This window comes from Schistocerca americana, chromosome 3, assembly GCF_021461395.2.
Source record: "Schistocerca americana isolate TAMUIC-IGC-003095 chromosome 3, iqSchAmer2.1, whole genome shotgun sequence".
In the NCBI taxonomy this organism is placed as follows: Eukaryota; Metazoa; Arthropoda; class Insecta; order Orthoptera; family Acrididae; genus Schistocerca; species Schistocerca americana.
In genome coordinates, this window is record NC_060121.1 from 198,380,655 (window position 1) to 198,399,363 (window position 18,709).

Genomic DNA, 18,709 nt, shown 5'->3' on the forward strand with positions numbered 1-18,709 from the left:
TGTGTTGTAATGTGAATCTGAACAAAGCAGGTAGTGTGCTTAATGAACGCTATTCAGTGAAATGAGCTACAAAATCTAGCTGAAACTGTGTAACAGTATTTCAAATAACTTCTACCAAAAGTAATTTAAAAACGTAATTATGTACACTAAATGCGTTATCTTGTGAAATTCTGTGTCTCCTTGAGCAGTGAACGGTACTACAATGCGTGATATCACGTAGTAGCTTAGAGCTGTAGTACACAAAACCAACAGAGTAAAAATTGTGCATAAAATTGGAAATTAAATTTTTAAAGCATAATGGTACAAGATGCTTTTATTAAAATACTCTGAATTTTTATGCACACAGACGAAGCAAAATGTCGCACAGTATACGACACACAAACGCGTAACTAACACTGTAAGAATAAGATGGTCTGACAAAATAAGTGAGATCTGACCCAAACTTTACAAAACGCAACATGATCATAATTTCGAGTCGCAAGGCTTGATTCTGAATAATTTCACTGTGTCTAACTGATGTTAAACTGACTGTAACAAATTCTGATGACGTATCTTGTGGCAATAGAATCTTAGTACTGCTCGAAAGTGATAAAAGTTAAAATTCAGTGCAGCAGCAAACCAGCTGAAGAAAAGAAATCTCGCGGAAGTCCAATGCAAGGAAAACAGCTATGGTAAGCACATAATACTTTACTTTGAGCGACTGTGTCTTCTCAGTGTAAAACAGTGACATACAATTAGAAAACAGTGCAAGAAATTAAACTTGCTTAGTGCTTCGGAAGACGCTAGCATTCAAAACTTTTTTACGTATCTCGCTTCTTAGCATTTACAATGATCTTTACAATAGTCACCTGGTACCAAAAATGTGACTTTGCCATGAAATTAGTTAATGAAATGGCAATGAATGATAAATCAATACCTGTGAGTCCAACCTATCTTACCAGATAACTTTGCTTAATCTTATCTCGGCAGTCAAACTAACTGCCCCAACCAATAACGGAAATCATGCCAATATTTTCCTTTCTCAAATTCATGATAAATTAGGCGTGAGCAACAAATGCTGCTTCAACTTTACCGTGAGATCTTCACACTTTTCAAATCAATCTTTACAGAATCAAATTTCCAAAAAGCAGCGTCCTCTGCATTTGCAGCTGTGTGTTTTGATAGTTAATTCCAGACCGCTCAGCGGCACGACCTAACACCCTAGTACGTCAGTTACTTCTCACTGACAGCTGCATTGGCAACCACAGTATCACTGACAATCAAAGATCACACTGCCTGCAGTCAAAACCTCTGTGGCGTAACATATCGACTATTGGAGACTTCTTTTAGAAAACATCCAGTGTAAAGTCGTTAAGTACGTCACACTCAATTAAAAAGAAAGCTCACATCATATACATATGCATCTAAAACTTCATACATACTCCGTAAGCCACTGGACAGTGCGTGCCGGAGGAAATCCTTTACTGCAACTAATTGTTCCCATCCCTGTTCCATTCGTAGGCAGAGCGAGGGAATTCCAACTACCTACACGCCAGCGCATGAGCCCTAAGTACTCGTAGCTTACCTTCGTGCTCCTTACGTGACATTTATGTTGGCGGCAGTAGGATCGTTCTGTAGTCAGCTACAAATGCCGGTTCTTTTAACTTCCTCAAATGGTTCAAATGGCTCTGAGCACTATGGGACTTTACTTCTGAGGTCATCAGTCCCCTAGAACTTAGAACTACTTAAACCTAACTAACCTAAGGACAACACACACATCCATTCCTCAGGCAGGATTCGAACCTGCGACCGTAGCGGTCGCGCGGTTCCAGACTGTACCGCCTAGAACCTTTCGGCCACCCCGGCCGGCCTTTTAACTTTATCCCTTCAGGGATTCCACTTGAGCTCCCTAAGCACATCCGTAGCACTTGAATGCTGATTAAACCTACCAGTAACAAAACTAGCAGATAGCCTCTGAACTGCTTCGATGTACTCTTTCAATCCGACCTGGTGCGAATCGCAAACACTCGGGCAATACTCATGAATATGTCGCACTGTAGCCCTATATACGGTCCCCTTTATAGATGAACCACACTTTCCCAAAATTCTCCCAGTACACCGAGGACGACCATTCACCTTCCCTACCCCAATCCTCACGTGTTCGTTCTATTTCATATGTGTTCGCAACGTTACTCCCAGGTATTTAAACGATGTGACTGTGTCGAACAGTACACTACTAATTCTGTACCCTAACATTCCACGGTTTCTTTTCCCTACTTGTCCACATTAACTTACGTTTTCCTACATTAAGAACGAGCTGCCATTCATCACACCACGTGGAAATTTTGTCCGGGTCATTCTGTATCAACCTACAATCACGTATCTTCGACTCCTTCCTGTATACCATAGCATCATTAGTGAACAACCGCAAATTGCTGCCTTCCCTGTCTGCCAGATTATTTATGTATATAGAAAATAGCAACATTCCCAAGACACTTCTCACGGACACTGTTTTCGATGACACTTGTCGTCTAGGGTAACATACTTTGTTGTTTTATTTCAGAAATCTCCGATGCAGTCACATATCCAGGAGCCGATTCCTTATGGGCGTACCTTCGTTAACAGTCTGCAGTCTCGACGCTTTTCGAAAATATAGATATACGGAAACTGCCTATTACCCTTCATCCATAGGTCGCAGTACATCGCAGTATATCACTTGAGGCAAGAGCAATCTGGGTTTCGCACTAGCTGATTCGTGGACATGACCTTTCGGTATCTAGGTAATTTGTTAGATTCGAACGCCGAATATGCTCTAGAATTCGGCAGCAACCCGGTGATAAGAATATTGGTCTGTAATTTTGCGGGTTCGTTCTTTTACCCTTCTTTTATACTGAAGTCACTCCCTTTTTTTCCAGTCGCTTGGAATTTCGAGCTGGTCGAGAGATTCGCGATCAATGCAAACCAAGTTAGAGCGCAATGCCGTAGAGTTCTCTTGATATAACTGAATTCGGTTCCATCCTAGCAGGCGACTTAATTGTTTTCAGCTCTCTCACGTGTTACGTCAGGGTTGCTTATTACTATGTCATCATTACGGAACTCTGTGCTGTAGTCAAATGACGATACGTCTGTACGATTCTCCTGAGTGAACGATTTCTTAAACGTGGAATTTAAAACTTCGGCCTTCCTTTTGCTATTTTCCGCTACCAAACCAGACTGGGCAACAAGTGACTGGATACAAGCCTGAGACCCGCTTAGAGATTTTACATAGCAGCAGAATTTTTCCGTTTCTCCAGTAGATTTTTAACGAAGATGTGACGGCGGTAGCTGTTGTAAGTTTCGCGCATAGATATTTTCACAGATGCACGAATCTCTAAGAATATTTTCCTATCATCATTTGCTCTTTCTCTTTTCAACCGAGAACACAAGACTCTTTACTTCCTCACAATCACTTTCGTGGAATAGCAAAAATAAGGCAGAAACAGTTCAACTATAGCCATATTAGGTACATATCTACTACCGAACAGTGACAAGCGAAAATTTATGCTGGACCGAAACTCGACTTCAGATTTTCTAACCATCGCCAGCAGTCGTCCTAGGCACTTCAGCTATCTGAGCACATGAACCCCAAGTTACTCTTTCACTCTTTGCATTTCCGGAACAGGGAGACAGAGACAATGAGCCACGAACACCAAATATTGTTCCGTCCAGCACAAATTTTCAGATGCTACTATTGGTTAGTAGGTCTACAAGTTATCCGGCTGACATTAAGTGGTATAGTCACTTAATGATTGACGAAAATATATCCTACAGCTGTGGATCTTCAACTGTGTTTAATCTTGCAGACATGCATCTAAAGATAAGGATTTGCTGCACAACATGCGTAAGAAGACTACTGCTGATCTTCAATCCCGCGTCCGGCCATCCTGATTTAGGTTTTCCGTGATTTCCCTAAATCACTCCAGGCAAATGCCGCGATGGTTCCTCTGAAAGGGCACGGGCGACTTCCTTCCCAATCCTTCCCTAATCCGATGAGACCGATGACCACGCTGTCTGGTCTGCTTCCCCAAACCAACCAACCAACCAACTACTGCTGATCAGACGTAAGGCCTAAATAGCATTGAGGGCTACCAAAATGAAAAATAAAATCTTACGATTGCAGAGAGCAGCATCTACACGTATTGGAATGATTAACCACATGATAAGAAAGGAAATGCCTTTTGTTGAAGGACAAAAACCTCTGGGAAAGCTGCAAATTCATCATTACTTAGCCAAAGCTTTATTTCTCTAGGTTCAAACATGACGTTCTAATACGCAACTTACCAGACTTGCATTATATTTTCTACAATTTTGGGAGAATTTCGGGAGAGTGTAGCTCATCTCTACACGTGACAGCGTAATGAGTACTAGTGCGACTCATTCCTGAATACTGCCCACCATTCGGAATAAAGGTAGACTTAGGAAGATATCGAAATATTTCAGAGGTTAGCTGCGAGATTTGTTACCGGTAGATTCAGTCGGCAAAAAAGTATTACGGAGATGCTCCATGAACGCAAACGGGAATCGCTGGAGGGAAGACGATGCTATTGGTGCGAGATACCACTGAGAAACAAAGAATTGACGTCTGAGACGGAATGCAGAACGATTCGACACCAGGAAACATACATTTCGTGTAAGGATCACGAAGATAATATGACAAAAACTAGTGCTTGTGCTAAGGATTATGGGGGTAGTTCATCCCTCGTTCTGCTTGCGAATGGAACAGGAAAGATAATGACTAATAACGGTACGTGATACAATCTTCCATGTTCCTTGTAGAGTATGTATCTAGATGAAGATATGTTCCTTTCTCCGTTGTTTCTGCGGAGAACCTCTTCATGTCTGATCTTGTCAGTTGCCGTATCTTCAACATTATTCTGTAGTACCTCAACTCAAACGCTTCAATTCCCTTCTTTTCCGATGTTCGCAAAGTTCATGACTAGCTGCCACAGTGCTGCACTCCAAACGTTCATTCTGAGAAATTTCTTGTTTATATTAAAGCTTATGGTTGATACTAGTAGCCATTTTTTCTCCAGGAACGATCAAAGTAGCAGAGCAAGTCTACCTTTTATGTCCTTCTTGCCTCTCGTATCGCGTTTCCCTTTAGTTCTACCGTGGCCGAACCCTTTCACTTCATCTACTTCGTAGACACAAAATTCAATAAGATTATCGCTAATCATGTTTATACTAGTCCTCATTACTTTCCCTTTTTCTGATGTTCTCATTAGACTATTCATTCTGTACAATAGGTCCTGCGTCCTTTTTACTTTCACTGAGTATATCAGTGACATCAACGAATATTATCGTTAATATAGTTTCACCTTTAATTGTAACGTTCTCCTGAACCTTTCGTTGTTGTTTCTGTGAAACATAGATTTAACAGCAGATATGCAATACTGCATCCAGTATTATAAACTTCTTATCAGGAACACTCTTTTCTTGGTCGTCTTATTGCTCTTTGGTTCTCCTTGTAGATTACTCACATTTATCTAATAATTCAAAAAAAATCTGGTAATATCTTACATTGTCGAACGCTGGCTTTGGGATATCTTGAAGCCTGCTTCCGTAACCAACCCCAAAGTGAGAACTGCCTTTAAGGTGTCTTTAGCTTCCCTAGCGGTATACTTCCACCTAATAGCTACTCGCCTGTCTTCTCCGTTCTTCTGTAAATAATTGTTGTCGGTATCTTGGATACATAGGACGTGAACCTGACTGTACGATAGTTCTTGCGCTAGTCGTGCTTTTGTCGGCTTTAGGTTTGTGTATAAGACATTCTTGCGTAAGTCTCATACTATGTGTCCAGTCTTTTACACTCCACATACCAACATGAATAGGCGTTTGATTGCCACTCCCCCCAATGTATTCATAAATTCGGAAAGAATGTCATGAACAGCTTCTGCCTTATTGCAAAGATTCAGATGTGAAATTCTAATACTGTATCCACTATGCCTCTTCTACTACTCCCATTACTTCTTCTGTCAAGTCGTCAGATATTTTAACGGCATTCACTGCACTGTTTTCACCTGTTTGCTTTCTTCTCTACGTTTTACAGAGGAATTCCCATGCTGTCTCACTGTAGATATTCTTGGATTTAATTACATAGTTGGTTGTTTTGACTACCTTATATGGTGAATACGTCTTTCTCTCATGTGATCTGAATTATTTGTCGAATAGCAAGTTTACAGTAACCAAACTGGTAAAATACTGTCAAGTACCTTTTCATTCCAATTCACAAAAATATTTGTTGATTGTCTCGCTAGTCGCATCTCAAAATCTATTTCCAAACTGTATATCATTCACTAAGGAACATCAGAACAAGTATAAAACATACGTACCATAAATAGTTGAAAACAAAATTTGCTTGTACAGTGTTCAAGTAATTAACAAACTGGTGATAGTAAATAGAAGTGAATTTCTGTAGGTTTCTGTATCCTGAAAAACATAAAAAACTCGAATAAAGTGAACTGCTGATTAAAGGATCTGTCGTTCCTCGCCAGCAAAAGATGACAGCATTTCTAAATGTCCAACGTCCGATTTCCGTAACACACCTCGACAACACAATGGTCTTTCTAATGAGTTCTTTTCCACGTCTGTGATGCTTGCCAAAAGTCATAATTGGAATTCAATGATTAAATTGTTTGGAAAAATGTGCCAGTGATGTAAAACTGTACAATGTTTACGGCAAATATCACAACCACCTATATGTGGCTAAAAAAGTAACGAGCAGTTTGCTTCCCAAGTTAGATCTGAAAGATCGAAAATACCCTGATCAAGCAACAAAAGCATGCTGACTAAACTACTAGGCAAACAAATTGGAATTCTCGCAGTAATGGTTCAAATGGCTCTGAGGACTATGGGACTCAACTGCTGAGGTCATTAGTCCCCCTCGCAGTAATGTTTGAGGTACACACTTAAATACTATCATACCTGTAAGTGTTAGCATCGTACCTAAATATGTAAATAGTGTTCAATCTGATGCCACGTACGATCATCAGGCAACATTTTTACCAACAATTTAGGAGAAGCAAAGAAAAGGTGTTACAAGAAAAATATTATGGATAGCCATTATTGATTTTTATTGCAAGGGATGGTGCATAGTCAAACTTAAGTACAAAACGAACGGTTGCAATATATACCTATCAGAGTTATGGTTCCAAGGCTGATTAAAACCTTTACCTATCGAAACTATGTCTATTTAGTACATTTATGGACTACTTCCTACATTCAACTACTAAATAATAGAACATATAACAAAAATACAGAACAGAACAGGACAGAAAGAAAAAGAAGAAGAAGAGAGAGAAGAAGATGACTCTGAAAGCAACGAGGAAGACGATAATGATCAAGGTTCAAATGGCTCTGAGCACTATGGGACTTAACATCTATGGTCATCATTCCCCTAGAACTTAGAACTACTTAAACCTAACTAACCTAAGGACATCACACAACACCCAGTCATCACGAGGCAGAGAAAATCCCTGACCCCACCGGGAATCGAACCCGGGAACCCGGGCGTGGAAAGCGAGAACGCTACGCAAGGAGTAGAAGTAGATAATGCAGAAGAAGATTACGAAGAAAAATGGAACGACGTTCCCGACTGGAAGTCCGTCACCTACAAAGCTCCAGCAGTCGTCGAACCAAGTGAATTAGTAGAACAATTAGTTATATTTCTGGTTCCGAAAGTGATGGGCAGTATTTCAAATTATAATGAAATATTTTCTCACTTAGCAGAGCTTCGACAGGCATGAATTACTGCTGATGTATATAATATTGCATATAAATGTGTCGAACTTTACACTGGAACCGCGGAAATTAAGACTCGTTTAGCAGAATATAAACTAAATTGCCGCTTTCAACAGACTTATGAATTGGTCGAACTGAAACTTACTTTTGAAAATGAAGGTCATCTTATAAAATTTCGTGATACAAGTTTATGAGCCATTCTCAAGCGCGCATGTGTAAAGGGAAAGCCAAAATGTATAAAGACCATGGTACATACCACTGTTAAATACATGTTCTAACCTCTTGCCAAGAGAGTTGTGACTGCTTACTTTTCATCATGTAGCATATCATCACCACGATCTATTCACCCATTCGCCATCACAAGGGCGACTCTGGTGCTCATTACACAGATCTCTAGTTAAGTACTCCTTTGATCTTGCGAAGGAGCTACCGATTTATCTCTGATGATATCTCTAACAGCTGGGAACGAAACGCCGCTGAACTATCCGAACGTGCCAAATGAAGTATATATTGATTCGTCATCCTAAGAAAAACCGTTTATTTTGCACGCAACGAAAATGTTCAGCCCTCTCGGATGGTACTCGAATATTTCAGTTTTGGTACGCAGCAGGTACTCGCTACGAAAAATCAACATTGAAATTTAGATGAACGTTGAAACCGTTTCTCTTACATTGGTGCTTACGTGTGGTTGGTGTATAAGGGGCAGTAAAAAAATTCCCGTTCAAAGGCCGTACAATCCTGAATCTGGCAGAACTGCCGTCAACACTGGAGCGACCATCCCACCGACGCATCTGGTTAAGGCTGACCGTTTGGTAAAACAACCATGTCCTTCTGCGCGATGAAGTCCGTAACGGCCTGCTACACATTCTCGTGTGACAGGCCGCTTCAAGTCCTTTTTTGATGGCCGGTAGGGGTGATAATCGTAAGGAGGGAAGTCAAGACCATATGGCGGGTGCTCGGGTGCGCATCTGCCGTTTTATAAAATTTGCAATACGGGGAAGGCAGATTTTATGGAGTAGCATCTCCCCTTGACGCCCCATTCCACATGTTGCCCCTTACACATTCTTCACCGTTGGATAGATGTTTACGGTGTCTAGTCCTTCGGCAGTCAAGAAGAAAATAACAGCTCCTTGGTCCTGTTTGGATGCATTTGGTTATGCCTATGTCATAGTTAATGTTTCCACATTTACCCTATGCATATCGGAGAGACACGAACATCACCCTATACATTTGCCTACATGTCGGTGCTTATACACCCGCATCGGAGTCATACGCTTCAGGATTAGCCTCAAACAGAAAAATTTTGGTTGTCCCTTACGTTATGTCCTTGTGTACATGTGCGCATATGTGGGTCAACGTAACACAGTATTCTCGGAAATTCCGTTTACAAACTGCTAGAACTTTTAGAGCGGATTGAGTGCATAATATTGTGAACAGGGACGTACCGTTTCCATTGTACGGTGTTCAGTTCTGATGTTTGACTTATCCACTTCTGCTTGATGAATTGAATTAGACATGACACAGTACAATTATTACGTAAAAAGTCGAAAGGAACATAACGAAACTACCGTTCTTCTCTTAAGCACGTTTGTTTGCATTAACACTGAACATTACATGTTTTCATTATTGCAAAGCAAAAAGGAACCCAATATGTACAGAACAGTACTGATGCATCAACAACGGCTCGATGAGGCGACAACCAACGTTGTTACAGAATTTGTACCTACGAATCTTGTTTTGGTACACAATCTCCAGCCCACGTGGTGTCTCTTCAGTTTCTAGTGCAGCGGCCAGAAGACATGCAAGCAGATCTTCCTCTGTCTCTAAAGGAGCTTCATAAATTACACTTTGCATACGCCACCCTCAAGAAGCAATCTGTAGGAATTAACTCCGGCGATCGTAGCGTCCACGCTTATCCATTTTTCACAATATCATATCGTCAGTTGAGATGTCTCCGAACCGCACGTGAGAAGTGAGATGTTTTCCAACAAGCCGAAACCATATTTCGTGACGGGAATGCAGTGGCATTTCATCCAGTCTACCCTACTGGATACCCGGACAGGCATCTCTGAGCTTATCCTTTTCTCCAATAGCCGTGGACGTGTTACACATCTCAAGTGAAACCGTCGTAGAATGGATACAGTACATTTCCAGAAGTGTGTTCGTGTTAAAAGTATAATGTACCCACTCCCCTCTACAAGTCCTAGAAATTTGTAACACTTGTATCTGGACATTGCGGATGGAGGGAATTTTGTACCTCTCAGTTTTGAAACCCTGAAAGAAAAGACTCGAACCATTACTGATTCGTGCTACAGAATAGTGCTGAAAGGCAGATATATTTATATGTTAAGACATACGGAATCCACAGAATAAGCGAGGAAAAGAAGTATGTGAGAAGAGAAAGGGACTGAATGATAGGACACGTGTCAAGACACTGCGGTTTACCTCCATGGTATTAGAGGTAGCTGAAAGATAGAAAACGGCAGTGATTGACAGAGATAGGAAAGTTGCTGTTGTTGTAGTCTTCAGTCCAGAGACTGGTTTGATGCAGGTCTCCATGCTACTCTATTCTGTGCAAGCTTCTTCATCTCCCAGTACCTAGTGCAGCCTACATCCCTCTGAATCTGCTTAGTGTGTTCATCTGTTGGTCTCCCTCTACGATTTTTAGCCTCCACGCTGCCCTCCAGTACTAAATTGGTGATCCCTTTCTCGCGTCCGTCGGCCGTCGTAATTTAATATATATATATGTTATTATTATTGTGATTATTATTTTTTGAGTGTTGCCGACTTACGTGGTGGGCCTTAATAAAAATGATATTGAAGTTGAACAATGTAATAAACTTTTCATATTAATTTCCGCGGCTAGTCAGTTCACTTTAAAGAAAGAAATCTTAAGCTATTAATTAAAATTGCGGCCCACACACGCGCGAGAGTATTTTTCTAACCTCCGTTAACCATTGTATTGTAGTCAGAGTCCTGGCTCTGGGTCTCGGCTATGGTACTGAAAATAAGAATCTTAAAGCTAAGTATTTCTGCAACTTCGTGCCGCTGTGGAGAAAAATTAATATTATGCTAATAGCGGGCGAGTTTTCAGCTTCCGCTAATTTTTCATAAGTTAATATCGCCACGTAATGGCGTCGTTGGCTGCATCGGCCGCTGCGATTGTTGAGCTGTAAATTACTTGAATGTAGGTTAATTCAAGGAAGGCGGACATGAAATCGGGATCACCTCTTACAAATTAAAAGTGCACAATAATATAAAATCAGTATATTATATGCTTAACTCATACAAATATGCTTACATTTGTCAGCACACGCAAGATGTCCCTCTAGACACATTCAAGACAAAAGAAGAAGTGAAGTCGACTAAAAAATTAACAAAAGACTGTATCTTGTCACCTCTTTAGATCATTTTGTCATAAATTATTTCTTTGCATTTGAAACTTGGACAGAGAAATTATTATTTTACGGCTACATGAAAACAAAATCTCTTACAAATTATGAATGTCTTCATCCGTAATATGGCACTGGGGACGCTATATTGCCCCCCGAAATGTTTATGTCATAAAAAATGTTCGTGTTTTTTGACATAAATATTTCCTCTTTCATGTCCACAGTGTCCACATGCAGATTTTTCTTTCACAGTTTACATATGTCACATCGTATGTTTAAGTTACGTTGTGCAAGACGCGACAGTTGGCTGCGACTGCGACGCTGCCCCCTCCTCTTTTCCCACCCTGGCAGACGGCGACACGGCCGCAACACGACTGGAGTCGTCGCCGTTTCCCAAGCTCCGGACGGCGGCGGCGGATTCAAGTACATAAGAAAAATAAGAATTCCGATTTTCTTGCTGTAAAAAATACTGTATGTTAATGCAACAAAGTTACATCGGCTCCCAGAGTTAGTTTTTCGATACAGATTCTCCTTTTACTTTAAAAAATTGAAAAGTATCTCTTCCGGTTTTGCGTGTTTTTTTCGCTGTATATTACTTCTCAATCAATTGTGAGGGAAGTAAAAGGCACAAAAAATTGATGTTTGCGTATCTTACAGTTTCACATCACAGCTTGATAATGAGGTGTCTATTTTTCCGATATTCGTCACAGTTATCCCGATACTTCATTTACAAGTAACCTACTGCATAAAATTTGAATTGTGTACAGTGAAAAATGTGGTCGCTGGCTACTTTACGTATGGTTCACGTTAGGTCATACATCGTTGCCGATGAAAAGAAGCTAACATATCGAAATAATTTTTTAAGTTGAGATCAGATTGATATCGATCTCAGTTTCCGAGATTTGGGCTCATATATCTCCGGGAGCGTCGCGACTAGCCGCCAGTTCTGTCGACGAGCAACGAGAATCGTGTGGTCATCACACGATAGAGAATGCATTTGTTTTGTTTCGATGACACATTTGGACCTAATGAAACCATTTTATGTCATATTCCTCCGGTATGAGTTACTAATATTTCTCCATATGCTCTTGACAATTTCATTTAAAATGCCACGAAACGTAGGTTTCTTAAAGCCGAGTGATCAAGCAGAACCCATTTTCTTGGTTTTGCTGAGGCATCTGAACCTGTTCCAAGCTTTCTTTCTCGTTTATTTCTCTGATACGAGTCCCGAATATTCCTCCATCTGTTTTTGCACATTTCACCTAAAATTACAATGAAAGATAAGTTTATTAACAATAAGCGCACGCTAGCTTCATTGCATTGTTTCAAGTTCTTGACAACAAGATAGGGTTACACCTTAAACGTCTCTAGAATTTTGATTCTGAACGTCTACAGTATACACTGGCAGAAATGTGGAAGAAATAATGTCCATGCTTGTTCACAAAATTTCCCCAAATTATACTTGTCAGTTTCTCCCATGCAGAAACTTTTGGAACAAGCTAAAGCAACTTTCATAGCCGACTGCACCTTTATTCCCATCGAAATGAACTTCCATATTCTTGTATTCTGACAGCATACATCGTTATGGATGACATCAACATTTAATCTTGCCAAGCTGCACTCAAAAGATGACTCCAGGATTTACAAAAGACGAATTTCAATTGTGAACTGTGTCAGACCAGAAGGGCCTTGTAAAGCAGTAGTGCACTTTTGGCACAAGTTTTTTGAGCACCATCTTCTACCAATAAATTGAAGTGAATGTGACAAATTACTTATTGCAGCATACTGTTTGCGCAATCTGTTGAGAAACGCCTTCCTCAAAAACGAACATCTATTGATTAAGAAAGCTGTACAACAATCTGGTGGTGGTTTTTCACAACTAGAAGGTATCAACAAGACACCAATCTACCGTTTACTTTGAAAGTGAAGGTATTGTAAAATGTAACTTTCTCGTTGTACTTTAGATTGTTCATTTTATAATGTATTTGCCGTTTTCAATTTTTATCGTCACAAAAAAGAGTAATGCGAAAATTGACCTTCAAGTTCATTTTCATCATTCTAATTCTACATCTGCATGGATTATACTGATTTTCATAACAGGCCTGAAAAATTTGCATTAATGGGAAAATATTATATATTTCACTCACCTGCCAGTTTCAACTGTGCACCAGTTACTTCCCAAATTCTGTCTCTGAACATAGTGTCTCTATCTTTAGGGTTCTTCAAATCGTAAAGGCAAGGCTCACAGAGCATCACATCCTGTGAGTGGCAACACTGCTCACTGGTGCAGTGCTGCGACAGCTGCCGCAACAGTCGCGCGTCGCATCCCAAACTCGAACTGCGCATGCGCCAGCGGACAACTTCTGACGTCACGTAGCGACCCGTCGCAGTCGCTAGTGTGCGTCGCACCTTGGACAACGTACCTTTATACAGTAGTAATTACTGAGGTGTGTTGCACACAAGGTGTAATACAGATGAAGTTCAAGGTATACAACCACGAGTTAGTCCGGAATATTTGAAGTCCCAGGGGTGTCAACTATTCGCTCCCCATTTGGCGCGGCCGTAGGGAAACCTGGGGAAAACCTCGGCGGAGCGACAGACTAACTGCTTGGGTCACTTTCACTTAAACGTTTCTGGGATGTCATTGGAGTATAGGATGTGCATACTTTGTCAACAATTTTTCGTTGCACTATGCAAAGGAATGAGGTCATTATAACACTTGATTGCGGTGTCGTTGATGATCTACGCCGCGACGTTTAGCTCGCGACGGCGTCGTTTGGTGTGTTCGGTGCTCGGTGGTCGCGGCGGTTGCGGAGAGGTCAACGCCCGCACGACGCCAGCGTGTCTCTCGCCGTCGCGGAACGTCAGAATCAGCTGATCGTCTGCACCGTTGGCGATGCGCTTCTGTCTCGCCCGGGTGTGGCGGAGTGGGATGATATTCGCCCCCCGCGCTTTTTGGCAGGAGTCAGCTCTGCTACGCATCTCCGTCGTAGTACATGAAACATACACACAACCAACGTAATATTTGTTTCCCGCTGCAGATGGTTACGCTAGTGGGAAAGGAGCATTTATTAGTACGGCAGTTGTTAAGTTTTCGCCAGTTTCCGAGTGTCAAGCTAGCACTGTCTTGCAGAATACATGACATGGACCTTCTCCCGTGAATGCAGTTTTGATGCAATACTGTTTCCATCACACGTCAGTTTTTGTCTTGACAATATTATTTATGTTTTCGCCGCACTCGCAGGCACTGGTGAGTGTCCCAATATGAGCTTAGCACAAACATTCGCCGTTTCTGCGGTCGCTGTTTTGCAACAGTCCACGCATCGCATTCCAATCTCGCATTATTGTGCTCACTGAAACTACAGTCTGTCCCAAAAATATTGACTGTGGGTTCACTTCACGTTAACAGTTCACATTTATAAGCAAATTCACAGTTTTTCGTGCGTAATATTGGCGTTTGGCGTCTTTACCGCTGCTGAACGTTCGATACTAGCACTTCACTGTCCATATCAAAGTTTCACCTTCACAGTTTTTCACACTGCTTAAAGTAACTGTTTCGATTAGTTCACAAACACTAATGTATTTCATTCAGTCTGAACTGGATTTTGGCTCGTGCTGGGTTTTACCAGTCTCTCGCACTGATTGTCTCTTTTCATTTTCCGCTTAGAGTCGTACTTGCCTTCAGATTTTTTTTTGACTATACAATTGTATTTCCATCTCATGTGAGGTAAGTTCCCATGTCATATCTGCCCACTCATTGCGTACTTGCCCTCCAGAGCCAGGCTCGACTGTACAAACCTTTGCCTCTCGCATTATTGTACACATTTTATAATCTAGGCCTAGCGTGCAAGTTCCTAGATTAATGTTAGATTTGTGACTTTTGTTTACACTACAAATTCGTGCAAATCTCTGCCTTAGCAGATGGCAATATATTTTAACAGTGCTTAGCGGTAGTCGCGTTTACTGATTCGCTTTGTACCTTGTCCACAACACATGAGGTACCTTGGGTGATGTACACCCTGCACTCATGTTGTTTAGTATATTATGATTGAGCGTATTTCAAGATCGGTATAGACATAAATACATGGAACAACATATACACTATAATATTGAATTTCATAAGTTGCGTTACTACTACAGTTCAAAAATATTCATGACACACTAATGAAAAATTCTTTCATCGTTACATGCTATTGAATTTTCTCTTTTTTAAATATTTTTTTAGCATTTTTCAACATGAAATTTTTAACATATTCTTAAACCTACGTTCATTTCTTTTCTTCAAAATGCAATTGCTTAAAAATACTATTATTCCTTAACATCTACAAAATTGAATCGCACTAATCTTGTGTGCATCATTGTCTTTAAATATTACACTAAAATCGGAACATTTACACACAGAAAAAATACACTATAAACTTAACCTACTACACACAAAGGTAAACGTTGCTCTACTGAGCAAACTTCTTTAAGTCTTTGTAAGTATTTTTCTGGTTTACTTCGTAATTGCCTCCTTCTTCGACCACGGGATGGTGTAGTTTGCGTGACAGAAAGTATCGTGAGGTACCACTTCGATGTTATAGGTGTAGCCTTCGATAACACAGGGTTTTTCCGAAAACACATTCTCATAATCTGTAAGTAGCTGAATCAATTCGTTTTGTTGTGCTTCAGTCAAATGTTCTGGCTCCCTAATTTCATGGCTATCAGTTTCCTATTTTCCTCTTTATCTTCAGTAATAAATTCTTTATAACATGCTTGTCTTCTACTTAAGCCAGAAATAAATTCATTACCTGTATTCCTTCAAATCTCGTTTGAAAACTCCGGCAATATTTACCGTGCACTTCCCGTGTCCTCAACAACGGCAAAACTACACGTCTATCCTCATTCATAAGGCTTACTTCCCCGCACAAGAGGTCGATTTTTCCATCCCCAGGATGCAAGCAACACCTAATCCTAAGTACTAGGAACGAGCTTTTCATTGCTTCATTTCCTACCGTAAACTCGACTTGCACCTGGTGCTTTATGATATGAGATTGTGCACCTATTGCACCTGTAACACGACAATTCTTCACTGGCAATACTGGTATTCTATTATTTTGACTCAAGTACTTGTAAAAATTTGCGCTCATGACATTGGTTGACGCACCGGTATCGACTATTATCTGTATTGGTGCTCCATACATATCTGCTTGCAATACAGCCTGCACAACACTTTTGTCGGTTCGGTTACATTTCTGCGGTATGTCTACAAGTTCCTTTTCTATTTTTGTTGCGTCATTGTATCTCAGCATACAAAGTTTATGGCTGTCATCCGTGAATGTGCCCTCACTACACCATCCTGCAGCCAACAACGGAGAGCGTATTGTGGCTGTCTTTAGTTTAACGGATGAGCATTAGTGGGTTGACAGTTGTCTGTCACTTCCACTAACCTCACATTGTGGTTCTGGTTGTTGTTGTTGCTACTGTTGAGTTGACCGCCCTGCCTCCCCGATGGTGTATTTTGATATTGTGTATGGCTCTGGTTTTGTGGTGGTCGGTTGTAACTCCCTGACATGTTCTGTGACGGACCTGGGTTGGCGTTCCATTGTGGCACTGTGTTTTGTTGCCACTGTGGTGTCGGTTCGTTATAACCACGCCACTGGTTTCGGTTGTTCCGCCATTGCGGATTGCCGTTACCATTATATCCATTACTCATGCGTCCATCATGATGTTTCTTTCGATTTTGACGATTATAACCGTTGCCGTTATAACCATTGCCATTGTTTGTGCCTCGATTCTGTTGCCGGTGCTCTTGCCTATTCCCGTTCCCATTTGGTACTAAGTTACTACCGTTAATGTGGCTGCTATTGTAATCGGCTTTTTGTTGATTACAGCCTGCATGGTTCCACTTGTTTTCGGTTTTCATATCTTCGATCAATAAGTCAACAGAATTCACTATTTCCATGAATTGTTCTATATCGTATTCCGGCACATTGATGAAATATCTTTTAACTTCACTGGGCAACTTCATTTTTATTAATCTGATTATGTCACGATCGGACATTGGCTCGTCCCAGTACCTGGTTCTGTTTATATACTTTTCGAAATATTTGCGTAACGTTCCCATCTTAGGATTGTACATTTCTGGACTGTACAACTCCTTTCGTAGTCTTTCTTGGACGCTATCGGACCAGAATTTTTGCAAGAATGCACCTTCAAACTGTTGCATCGCTAGACATTTTTCGGACACGTCAGTGGCCCACAGTGCCGCGTCACCTTGAATAAAGGAGACCACGAACTGTATTCTTTGTCTTTCCGTCCATGTCCTGGGAAACACATTCCTGAAGCTCTTAATAAATACAACAGGGTGGACATTTCGTTTTTCGCTATTGAAGGGTTGGAATGTCCTGTGTTTTATTACATTGTCCTCTTTTTTGCACATCTGATTGCTACATTCTTGGACATTCATCACTTCGTGAAGTGCGCTGCACGGTATCGCATGTTGTTCGTGCTCATAATTCGCATTAGGTGGCGGTTGCGCACTCGCACCCTGCCTACCGTCAGCGTAATTACAGTAATCAGTACGCGGAGTCGGATTCATGATCTGTCCGCCACTGTTTACATTGCTTTCCAACGCAGAGTCTTCGCGCGACCTCCTGTTGCCAATTTGGCAACTTCGCTGTCACACGGGACTTGATTTCTGTTAATTCGGCATGTAGTGCAGCAGCGCTAGCGTCAATATTCACACTCGCGGCTGCAGTCGCTTGTTCTACAGCTGTTTTTACGTCGCTTTCAATCCTTGCAGATATCTCGCGATCCTTCTACCCATTCATTTAATTCTTTTTCTACTTTTTGAGCTTGCACTTCCTAATACGCGTCAATACTTTTCCGTGAATCTATCTCCACATTATCCACGCCGTTGGTTAAAGTCTGGACATTGTCTTCAAGCCTAGCCTGCGATATCTGTAGTTTTTGCATCTCGCCGGCCAAGCTTTGCACAAGATCGGGTATTTCTTTGCACGCGTCCCGCATCTCGGCAAGTTCGCTTTGTATACGGTCTAGTTCCGCTTCATTGCGCTGCTCTTGCTCACGTAGCATCTGAGCCCGTTTTTCGTCTCTTTCCCTATCTCTTTCTTCGAGCCTACGCAGAAATTCAGCAAAAGGGTCTGCAATCGGTGAGCATACGGGTGCCCCGCTTAATCTAGCACTCGATTGGCCCCCTGCCCAGGCAGTGGAGTTGTTACTCTATTCCCATTCTGCTGTGGAGCGTCATTCACCGTTCACAGATCCTCGCCCCCCGCTCCGGAAATTATGTTATCCGAGGCGGTGGCTTGGGATTCGATTACGTATTGCAAATGATCCACACTTTCCATATTAACAGAATTTTGTTCTTCTGGTACGGATGCTTTAGGTTGTCCTATCTTACCCATACTAAATTCACTTTAAGCCACTGACAAATATTTAACACTGATACACACACGAATAATTATCCCCTCCAAAAATAAACATATGAATAAACAAAACGAATAATTATCCCCTCCAAAAATAAACACATAAATACACAAAACACCGAAGGTATC